General features: G+C 38.4%; 1 pseudogene; it reads left to right on the top strand.

Moving 5' to 3' along the window:
• Positions 1-6,491: 6,491 nt before the first annotated feature.
• On the top strand, positions 6,492-7,120 carry LOC102971587 (annotated as a pseudogene).
• The last annotated feature ends 4,102 nt before the right edge of the window (positions 7,121-11,222 follow it).

Genomic DNA, 11,222 nt, shown 5'->3' with positions numbered 1-11,222 from the left:
GGCTGTGGCTAAAGGCATACAAGAGGGGGTAGGTCTGCAAGAGAATGCAGAAGTGGAGGTTATTTCATTTCTTTTTAATTTTTTTAAAAAAATGTTTGTTTGTTTATTTAGAGAGTGCAAGTGGGAGAGGGGCAGAGAGAGGGAGACATAGAATGTGAAGCAGGCTCTAGGCTCTGAGCTGTCAGCACAGAGCCTGATGTGAGGCTTGAACTCATGAACTGTGAGATCATGATGTGTGCTGAAGTCAGATGCTTAACTGACTGAGCCACCAAGGTGCCCCAGAGGTTATTTCATTGTTAGTATTATTTATAAATATCTCTTCACTGTTATATTTTGAGATTGACACATTATTTCATGATATTGTGTAATAGCTGTGAAATGGTTAACAATTTAGAAAACTTTTTAGAAAGAATAAGGCATGAGAGAGAAGTGAGCAATTTTAATTCTGAAAAGAAATTAAGCTCTGATTTTTAAGATAGTATTCCTAGAGGCTGAGCTCTTTTCTTTAAAATAATAATAAAATATAAATCCATTCAAACTAGTTTCCTGTCAATTAAACAACTGAATCAGATTTATTGTGTGGTAAAATAAACCAATGAATTGCACAGAAATCCTTGTTTGAACCAGATTAAACCATTATTTGTTAAAAACAAAGTTGTTTTGCTTTTGTGTATAAGCAAACCCCTTCCCTTACTGGCATACTGAAAGGATTTGCCAATTTCTCAAGGGATAGAATCCAAATAAACACAATGTATATACTGGTGAACCCTCACTCTCCAAGATATTATTTCCTAATGGACAATAATAGGATCATTGCTCTGAAGTAAGGAAGCAAATGTCCTCACATATGAAAAAAACCTGATGTATGAGAAAACTGCACATGATTTTTATTTCATTTTAAGCAAGACTAAACCCAGAATAGAAGTGAAAAGTAAGAGGGATATTTTGGCCTAAAAGGCAAAGAAAACATCTATTTTACTGATGTTGTTATAACTGAAAAGAATTTGTATAATACTATGATTTCTTAATAGGAATTAAGCATCAAATCTTTCTAGTACCTCTTGTTAAAAGAGACAATGAATGCTTCAGACTGACTCTGCACATTTTATTTGATTTTTGAAAAACTGTTATAAGTTCTAGTAAGTAATTACATTTCAAGGAGTGGGATTCAAGATTATTCCATTTACATTCCTTTAAAAAAATGTTTATTTATTTTGAGAGAGAGAAAGTGTGTGTGATTGTGTGCGCACGTGGGGAAAGGGCAGAGAGAGAGAATCCCAGGCAGGCTCTGCACTGTCAGCACACAGCCAGACTTGGGGCTCGATTTCATGAAGCATGAGATCATGCATGACCAGAGGTGAAATCAAGAGTAGGTCACTTAACCTGACTAAGCCATCCCGGTGCCCCAACTTCCATTTATATTCTCAGGGAAGATCTTTTTGATCTTTTGAACCATTAACAATTGAACATTAACAGATGAGGGGAATAGTCATGTAAAGGAGTGATTACAACAGTGACAATGCTTTTGGGACTGTGGGAGCCTAGAGGACAGGAATCCAGGTGTGGGTATGATCTTGTATTCCTCAAAGATTTTCTCCTGACTTCAACTCAGTTGTTTTCCTCTCTCCTCATCCTCTCTCACTCTTAGGTTTTCTTAATAAACCAGAAAATTTTTTAAATGAAGAGAGGTTTCTTATGGTTAGGTTGACAGGCAACTGAGGTGGGACAATAAACTTTATTATAATGGACATTGATGTGGCCAATATTCTTGAATTTGGAATCTTGAAAGGAAGCCTTGAAGAGAGCTGTCCCCTTCACTCCTGGGATAGGGAACACTTCCTTTCATTTAGTGTGGTTTATTTGAGGGATAACCCTGCTATTAAGTTTCCCAACTGGGATGCTTTTGGAACGAAAGACGTGGTATTCATAATTACACTGAGATAAAAGAAGTAATCAGGACTGCCTCAGAAAAAACAGGACGTATGTTCATCCTACTTAGTTACAAGTACATCAGTTCTTACGGCAATCCATCTATCCGTCTGTAGATCATTTTCTACTGTTTACACAAGTCTTACATATGTTTTCATTCTTTTGTTCTTTAAGAAATTTAGTCTACTTCTTAGGCCCTTTCCACAGTGAAATGGGGTTAACTTCATACTATACAAATTTAAGGTTTGCTTTTGAGACTTTTAGGGGTGGAGAAAAGAAGCCTATTCTCTCTAGGATGATGTGTATAGAGCACAGGAGCTGCAGGATATGTGGCCTTCTAATACATTTTGCTTTGTTCTCTGTTGAGAATTTAAAGAGCAAAACAAAAAACTTCCCCTCCTGAGCCACTTGATGACTTTGGCCAGTTAGGAAGGCATACTTGGGTAGTGTGGATGCAGAGAAGGAGTGTGGCTATGACTGCTTCAAACTGAGCAAAGCAGAAAGCTTATTCAAACATGACTGGCTGACCAGGTTGCTGTGTTGACATGCAAGGCTGTGTGCTGATGAGATCTACTAGGCAAATATTGCTCTGGGAAAAGTGCTTCAGAACTAAGCATGTGGGGAGCCATATATGAGCTTGAATGAGGATATATTCCTAGAAATTTATTTTCATACCTGAAAAAGACTTTTGAAGTCATCTGTCCAACACTCATATTTTATAAATGGGGAAACTTAAGCTCAGAAAAGTAAGCAGGGCCAAAACAAGGTTTCTCAGCTCCTTTTCCAGGGCCTATGAGCCAAGTCTGTTGTGTTGCATAGTACCAAGTGCATGATTCAAATACACTGCAATGACATGACTGAGAATGTATAATGGATGGGGACTCATTAAATTTTGAGCGGGCTTAATATCAGAACTTTGATTACCCCCTACTTGTCACTTAATAATACTGACTTGGTCATTAGTTGTAATTCCAGTTCTCCTATTAACTACCAGGAAGAACTTTGGGGAAATCATTTCACAGTGTGGTTTCTTTCTCTGCAAGTTGTGGAACTAAGCTAGATTAAATTCTTTCAAAGGCTCCCTTCATCTTGAATTCCCAGCTAATCAACTCTTCTCATTTTACCACCCTGATGTGTCATTTGAATAGTAATTACGGTATAGATCCCAAGGCTGCAAGAAATTAGCAGAGGTCAGACAAAATGTTCTGCTTTATTCTCACTTTTTCTTAACTTCCCTATTCACCCTTCTAATCATTCTCTCTTATTTCTCCTTATTATCCATCATTTCTTTTGTTTCTATTTCTTCCTTCTGTTTTATTTCTAAATTTTCTCACCTCCCCATAAGAAAGTAAAAGTAATTATTAATATTAAAGTAACAAAAAAGAGAGAGAAAAGATATATTCCCTTGAGTGTAATAAGTCTAATTTGCCCTACCATAGATAGTAAAATATTCACAGGAAGAACCATAGAGGCATTATCCAACTAGATGCTCTTCTGAAAAAGGTGACAAAAGTTTATCATGACATTATTAATCACTAGGGAAATGCAAATGAAAACCACAATGAAATATCATCTCTACCCCATCAGGATAGCTACTATCAGGAAAATAAAACAAAATGGGAACTGCGTGGATAAGGATATGAAAAATTGGAACTTTTATACACTGTCGGTAGGAATGTAAAATTGTGCAGCTGCTATGAAAAACAGTACAGTGTTTCTCAAAAAGGTAAAAATAAAGTCACCAGATAATCCAGCAATCCCACTTCTGGATAAACGTCCAAAAGAATTGAAAGTAAGGACTCAAACAGATATTTGCACAATCATGTTCATAAAAGCATGATTCACAATAGCCAAAAGTGGAAGCAATTCAAGTGTCCATCAACAGATGGATGGATAAACAAAATGTGACACGTACATACAATGGAATATCACTTAGCCTTAAAAAGGAAGGAGATTCTGACACATGTTACAATATGGATGAACTTTGAGATCATGCTGCGTGAAATAATCCAGTCACATAAAAGACAAATACTGTAGGATTCCGCTTCCATGGAGTATCTAGGAAAGTCAAATTCATAGAAAAAGAGAGTAGAATGGTGGCTGCCAGGGACTAAGGAGATGGGGAAATGGGGAGCTGTTTAATGAGTATAGAGTTTCAGTTTTGTCAGATGAAAAAGTTCTGGAGATTGGTTGCAGACCCATGTGAGATATACTTATCTCAATACTGAACTATATATACTTAAAAATGGTTAAGATGATAAATTTTATGTTATGTGTATTTTACCACAATTTTTAAAAATTAGGGTGATTAAAAAAAGAACTGCGATTGTAAACTATAATTTTTCACACAACTATTAAGGGCTTTTTTTTTCTTTTTCTATGATATTAAATAGATTACTCATGGAAACATTTTTCTAGAAATGTCTCCTCAGGCAAAGGAAACAAAAGCAAAAATAACTATTGGGACTACACCAAAATTAAAACCTTTTACATAGTGAAGGAAACCATCAACAGAACAATAAGGCAACTGACTGAATGGGAGAATTTATTTACAGATGATATATCTTATAAGGTGTTAATACCCAAAATATATAAAGAACTTATACAACTCAACACACACACACACACACACACACACACACACACACACACACACACAAATAATCCAATTCAAAATGGGCAGAAGATCTGAACAGACATTTTTCCAAAGACAAACAGATGGCCAACAGATACATGAAAAGATGCTCAACATCACTAATCATCACAGAACTGCAAATCAAAACCACAATGAGCTATCACCTTACACCTGTCAGAATGGCTAGATTCAAAAAGATAAGACATTACAAGGGTTGGTAAGGATTTTGAGAAATAGGAACCCTTGTGCACTGTTGGGAATGCAAACTGGTGCAGCCACTGTGGAAAGCAGTACGAAGGTCCTACAAAAAATTAACAATAGAATACCATATGATCCAGGAATTTTACTACTGGTATCTACCCAAAGAATACAAAAACATGAATTCAATAAAATATACACACCCCTGTGTTTACTGCAGCATTATTTACAATAGTCAAGGTATAAAAGCAATCCAAGTCTCCATCCATAGATGAATGAATAAAGAAGAGTGGTATATACATACAATGGAATATTATTCAGCCATAAAAAATAATAAGATCTTGTCATTTGCAATGACATGGATAGACCTAGAAGGTATGATGCTAAGTGAAATAAGTCGGACAGAGAAAGACAAATACCATATGATTTTACTCATATGTAAAACTTAAGAAACAAATGAAAAACAAAGAAAAAAAGAGACAAAAAGCCAGACTCTTAAATACAGAAAAGAAACTGGTGGATGCCAGAAAGGATGTGGGTAGGGAGACAGATAAAATAAATAAAGGGGATTAAAGGTACACCTACCATGATGAGCACTGAATAACATGTAGAATTGGTGAATCATTTATGTTGGACACCTGAAATTAATACAACACCATATGTTAATTACACTTCAATAAAAATATAAATATTAACCATTCTAAAGACAAGTAAGCTCCCATGTGATATTATAGAGTAAGATATGAACAAAAATAAAAGGTCAATGACAAAAGTGCTGAACAGACTTCCGTAGTCAGTAGGATAATAAAGAAAGCAAATTTAGTGAATGAAGTGGAAAGAATCTTCTTCAATAGAAATGGTAATGAGCCACTTTCTGGAACACTAATATGTGATCTGAGCAAACAGAGCATAAAATACAATGTGGGCTCCTCTTGTTTTCTTTCAGGTCTTTTATCATTTAATATGAGCATTCAACAATTTTGTAAAATACTGGTGAGAAGAAATTCTTTTTATTCAGTATATCTGCCAATAGACATTTTAAATGATAAGAAATCCTTCAGGCAACTAAAACTCTTTTAGAAAAGACTATCCACATTCTTTCTGTTGAAATCTTAGCACAAATGCTAGAGGACTAAAATATATGTGAGGAAATTTCTAACAGCAAGTGAGTGGCCTGTTCTCCACTACTATGGTTCAGAGTTGCCCTTGATTTTGAACAACATCTGAGCCATTAGTACAGCTTTATTGCCGAGGCCATGGCCCAAGAAGACTCAAGCACTGGTATATGCCTCACCCTTCAGAAAACCAAGTAGAATCTCTAGCTACCTGCCTTCCAGAAGGCTGTTACTATAAATCCTACAACCTGACCCCCTTTGCTTCAGACACCCCAATATTTCAAAGTTGGTTTAAAGGTACCAATTCCTATTTTTCTTCTCCATAGGCATTATAAGCAACTAAACATACAATTTTCTAAGGAAAATTAATTATGAGATAATTTAATATGCTTTGATGTGCTCAAACAGCAAGTTGGAGTCAGACTTTGCCACTAATGTTAGAAATGTAGGAAACTGACTCCAATTGCATATAATAAACAGATCACAGATTGCTGAATGTGATAGCCCAATCAGCCTTTAAAAAGTTTTTTGTTTGTTTGTTTGTTTGTTTGTTTGTTTAAATCTAGGGAGCCTCAGTCAGACAGGCCAGAAACACTTCTAGAAGGAATAGCATGATGGCTGCCCAAGGAGAACCCCAAGTTCTCTTCAAACTTGTATTAGTTGGTGATGGTGGTACTGGGAAACTACATTCGTGAAACATCATCTGACTGGTGAGTTTGAGAAGAGTATAGCCACCTTGGGTGTTGAGGTCCATCCCCTTGTGTTCCTTACCAACAGAGGACCTACTAAGTTCAAAGTATGGCATACAGCTAGTCAAGAGTAATATGGTGGGCTGAGAGATGGCTATGACATACAAGCCCAGTGTGCCATTATAATGTTTGACAACACCAAGGGTTACCTACAAGAACGTGACCAACTGGCAGAGAGATCTGGTACGAGTATGTACAATCCCCATTGTGCTCTGTGCAACAGAGTGGGCATTATGAACAGGAAAGTTAAAGCAAAATTTATTATCTTTCACTGAAAGAAGAACCTTTAGTACTATGACATTTCTGCCAAAAGTAACTACAACTTTGAACAGCCCTTCCTGTGGCTTGCTAGAAGACTAATTGGAGACCCTAACTTGGTGTTTGCTCTCACCCAGCCAGAGGCTGTCATGGACCCAGTTTTGGCAGCACAGTATGCGCATGATCTAGAGGTTGTTCAGACAACTGCTCTCCCGGGCAAGGATGACAACCTGTGAGAAAGTGAGAAAGTGCAGCTGGAGCCCAGCATCAGAAGTCTGGTTTTACATTGAACTGTCCTGTGATGTCAGGGGCACAGTGCCACTTTAGCTACATAGCTAAGTGGAACATGTGCTTCATCTTTGGGATGCTGAAGGAGATGAATGGGCTTCAGAGCGAACGTGGCAGTTTCAAAAGTACCTTCATTTTATGGACCTGCATATTTAGCTGTTTTGGTACAAAGCTGTTTCCTTCCTGAGTTTCAAATAAAAGACTGTTATAGTAGTATCACAACATCCAGTGGTGAAATCCCGTTTGTCACTGTCCTTCCCATTCCTTTTCATTTAGAATCAGAAGAAAGGTGTATTTCAAATATCTTAAAAATAAATACATACACAAACAAACAAACAAATCTAGCATCTAGCATTAGGAAAAGATGTGACTCTTTTCATGTGTCTGCCTTGACTCTGGTGGAGAGGGTTGTTCTGAATTTAATCCATACTGGCTAGCGTTGTTCTCAGGGCTGATAAGCAAACAAAAAGACCTACTATGAGCACAGATTCAAGGACAGTGGTGGCAGTCCCTGATTCCTAAGAGTTTTAAATGTGGTTATCATTCTTTTTTCATTATTTTTCATTTGTATTTAAATGTTTAAAACATTCAAATTTTAGAGTTCCAGTGCAAGTTCCAACTTTCGCCACATTTATGCATTTGTTGACATTCTTGTTCAAAATGTTATTTGCATCTCAACCAAAGAAAAACACAATGGGGTTTTATATTATTTAGTTAGAATTTCCTGAGCCTCTAAGGGAATTCGAATTAGGGTTGGCAGTTTAAACAATACATCCTGTATAAAAGTTATAGCACAATGAAGGCATCTATAGAGACACAATCCACACACCACAAAGGCTACAAATCTCAACCAGGAAGGTCAGCATGTCTGTACCCAAAGATCTTCAATGACCTTCCTGAAATATCTAGTTCTTTTCCTTTGAAGAAAATGCTTCATGAGGTAGAGATGTGCCAGTGTCTCATGCAATGTGTGAGCTGCTGTGGTAAGTGATCCCCTATTTCCCTTATGGAACAAGTAATGCATTGTAACCCTTAACAGAAAACTCCAGCTGTCCCTTTACACGCCAGCCTTTTGGCAAAGGTTCAGATTTTTTTCCCCCTTGAATAGTCATAATTCATAGAGAGGGCCAGACACACAGATTTCTTTTTTCAACTGACTTTGTATTTCTTTGGCTATCTTATCCCTAATTGCTCCCTGCAAACCCTCCCCTCCATGCTGGTAAACTAGAGGGAACCAGTTTCATGAACCAGTAAATACAAGGCTTAAACATTCACTCTGTGAGACATACACAACATTTATTGCCAATTTTGATTCAAGTAGAGAGGAAAATTGCGTAAGTCGGTTATTAGGAGCTGCAGGTGTGCCTGGAGAGGGAGAAGTCTTCTTATTCAGGAACTATAGATAATCCCTCTTATAAAACTTCCCTAGTTGTAAAATTTTTTTTCTCATCCCTTTGGGAAATGCTGTAAGCAGGAAATCGCATATGTGCATTAAAAGTGAGGTGATAAGCCAATTTTGCCAGACGGTACTTTCAGGAAATGACTGTGAATTTTGAAATTTTGTTGACTCTTCAAAAATTTCTGATTTACTTGAACTCAATTTTAATCAAAGTATGCTATATGTGATTAACTTATTTTGTACACATGTCTTTTTACATGCCTGTGAATAAGTTTCCACAAAAATAATGTCATTTGAATTGGCAGGAAGTCTTTATTTCCTGTCCTGAAGTATACTGTAAATGAGAACATCTGAGCAAAGGCCTCATCCTTTGTTTTTTTTCTTTTTTCTTCTGTCTACTGAGCTGTGCATTATAAATTCTCATTGAAGAAGGAGCACCCATATATAAGGAGAGCTAAGTGGGGCCCATTCACGGGCATTTTTAAGCAAAGGGTTTTTTTTTTTCCGGCACAGTTGACCTAAGTGCATCAGAGTTTGAGAAGTCAATATATTTTGGATGGCCATGATGCACCAGGCCCTATGTTGGGTTTATAAGCACAATTTCCACCCTCAGGGAGCTTAAGATCTCACAGGCAGAGCAAGGTACATACATCTCCCAGATACACGGTTGCACAGAGTAGGTTATATTCAAGGGCCCAAATGAACGGAGCAGATGAACAATCTATGTGTACCGCAGAAAGAACTGGTAGACAAGGCTGGGGTGAGGGGTCAGCGAAGGACAAGATGAGAAGAACATTTGACTTCTAGGATGGACATAGCTTGGATTGTCAAACGGTATTCAATACAGAGGTAAAAACATATGCCAAAGGTGAGTAATTCTGGATACTGGAGGTTGTGAAGAACAAAAGAAAGGTCCATGTGGGTCTCGGATGCCAGCAGAAGAGTTTGTACTTTACTACATGGGCAAGAGAGAACCTACTGAAGGTTATAAAGCCAGTAGCTGACACAGACAGGGCATAGATGAGATCTTTCTGATCCAGCGTAGATGAGATCTTTCTAGCCTCTATATCCTCATGTCTTTGCAGAGGTCTGTTTGGGACCCTATGCTATGCTTCCCAAATCACCTTTCAGGACTAAAAGACATTACCCCACCTGTTGGGCATGCTGTCAGCAACCAGAGCTCATTTGTCAGCCCTCTCTGACAGCACTCTCTTAGCTTCAGCTAAAGAGAGTGGCCCCTTCTAAGGGCAGCCCACATCTAAAAAGCCCACAACTAATGAAGTGAGAGTGAGTATAAAGATCTCAATCTCTTGCTCCCATTTGGGAAGTGTCTGAAGAATTATCCTGGCATTAGTGTCCCCCATGGGGTCTTGCCCAGGCCTTGTAACTTCTCTCCAGCCTCATTCCTCTCTTTGCTCAATCTTACTTCCTTCCCTCCCATTCTCTAGTCATTGATCCCAAGAGGACTGCCTGACAACCCTCCTGCATATTCATTTCCATCCTAGAATCTGCTTTCCAGACAACTCAACCTACAACAGGGTGATCTTCCCCTGCTCCCACAAGTCACTGACAAAGCTTCTGGGTAGGTTTCTGGGGAAGTTTTCAGCCACCACACTGCCCAGTCTTGTGGCAAATTGACAGTTACGTTTATGCCCAGAAAAACTAACAGGTATTTATTAACACTTCTAGTGTTCCGAGGCACCATACTGGACAATGTGGAACGATTTGGCACAGACCCTAAGGACCAAAAATAACACCACAAATTGCTTACAATGGTTGAAATGAGTATATACACAGTGAGACTAGAGAAAGTCAAGGCCAATGTGGGTGTTAAAGAAAAAGTTATTCATGACACCTGTTAAAATTATAAGGCAGACTTTATTCAAGACTATTATAGCCATAGGGATTACCGCAATGGGGTTTTACAGTAGGGGAGAGACAGAAAGAGAGAAAGAGAGAGAGAGAGAGAGAGAGAGAGAGAGAGAGAGAGAGAGAGAGAGACAGACACACACCAGGCTTAATTCGAAATACAAAAAGGAAAAGTGGGGATTTATAGCCAAGGAGCAGGATGAGAGAGTCGCTAGAGGGGAAATTACTAAGAGGGTGGGATAATTTATTTTTCTTTTCTTTTTCTTCTTTTTTTTTTTTTTGCTAAACTGACCTGAGAATTCTTGCTGAAGGCAGGCCAAGGTGATCAGATAATACCTAGGGGATGGTGGGGGATGAGGAAATTGTTCAGATGTGGAGGGGGATCAGAAACTGTGGTAAGGGATTTTGGCTAGACTGACTTAGCAAGAACCTTTAATTTTTTTTTTAATGTTTATTTATTTTTGACAGAGAGAGAGAGAGACAGAGCATGAGTGGGGGAGGGGCAGAGAGAGAGGGAGACACAGAATCCAAAGCAGGCTCCAGGCTCTGAGCTGTCGGCACAGAGCCTGACGCAGCACTCAAACTCATAGACTGTGAGATCATGACCTGAGCTGAAGTCGGATGCTCAACTGTCTGAGCCACCCAGGCACCCCTAGCAAGATTTTTGTTAAAACTGGACTCTACAAAGATGGAGACAGAAGCCCATGACCAAGGAGTCTTTGTTAGGGGCAGGATGATCGGGGAAGGGTTCATGGAAGACCTTGTGGGAGGAAATGGTTCAG

This window comes from Panthera tigris, chromosome A1 (assembly GCF_018350195.1).
Source record: "Panthera tigris isolate Pti1 chromosome A1, P.tigris_Pti1_mat1.1, whole genome shotgun sequence".
Lineage (NCBI taxonomy): Eukaryota > Metazoa > Chordata > Mammalia > Carnivora > Felidae > Panthera > Panthera tigris.
This window is presented reverse-complemented; position numbering and strand designations above follow the sequence as displayed.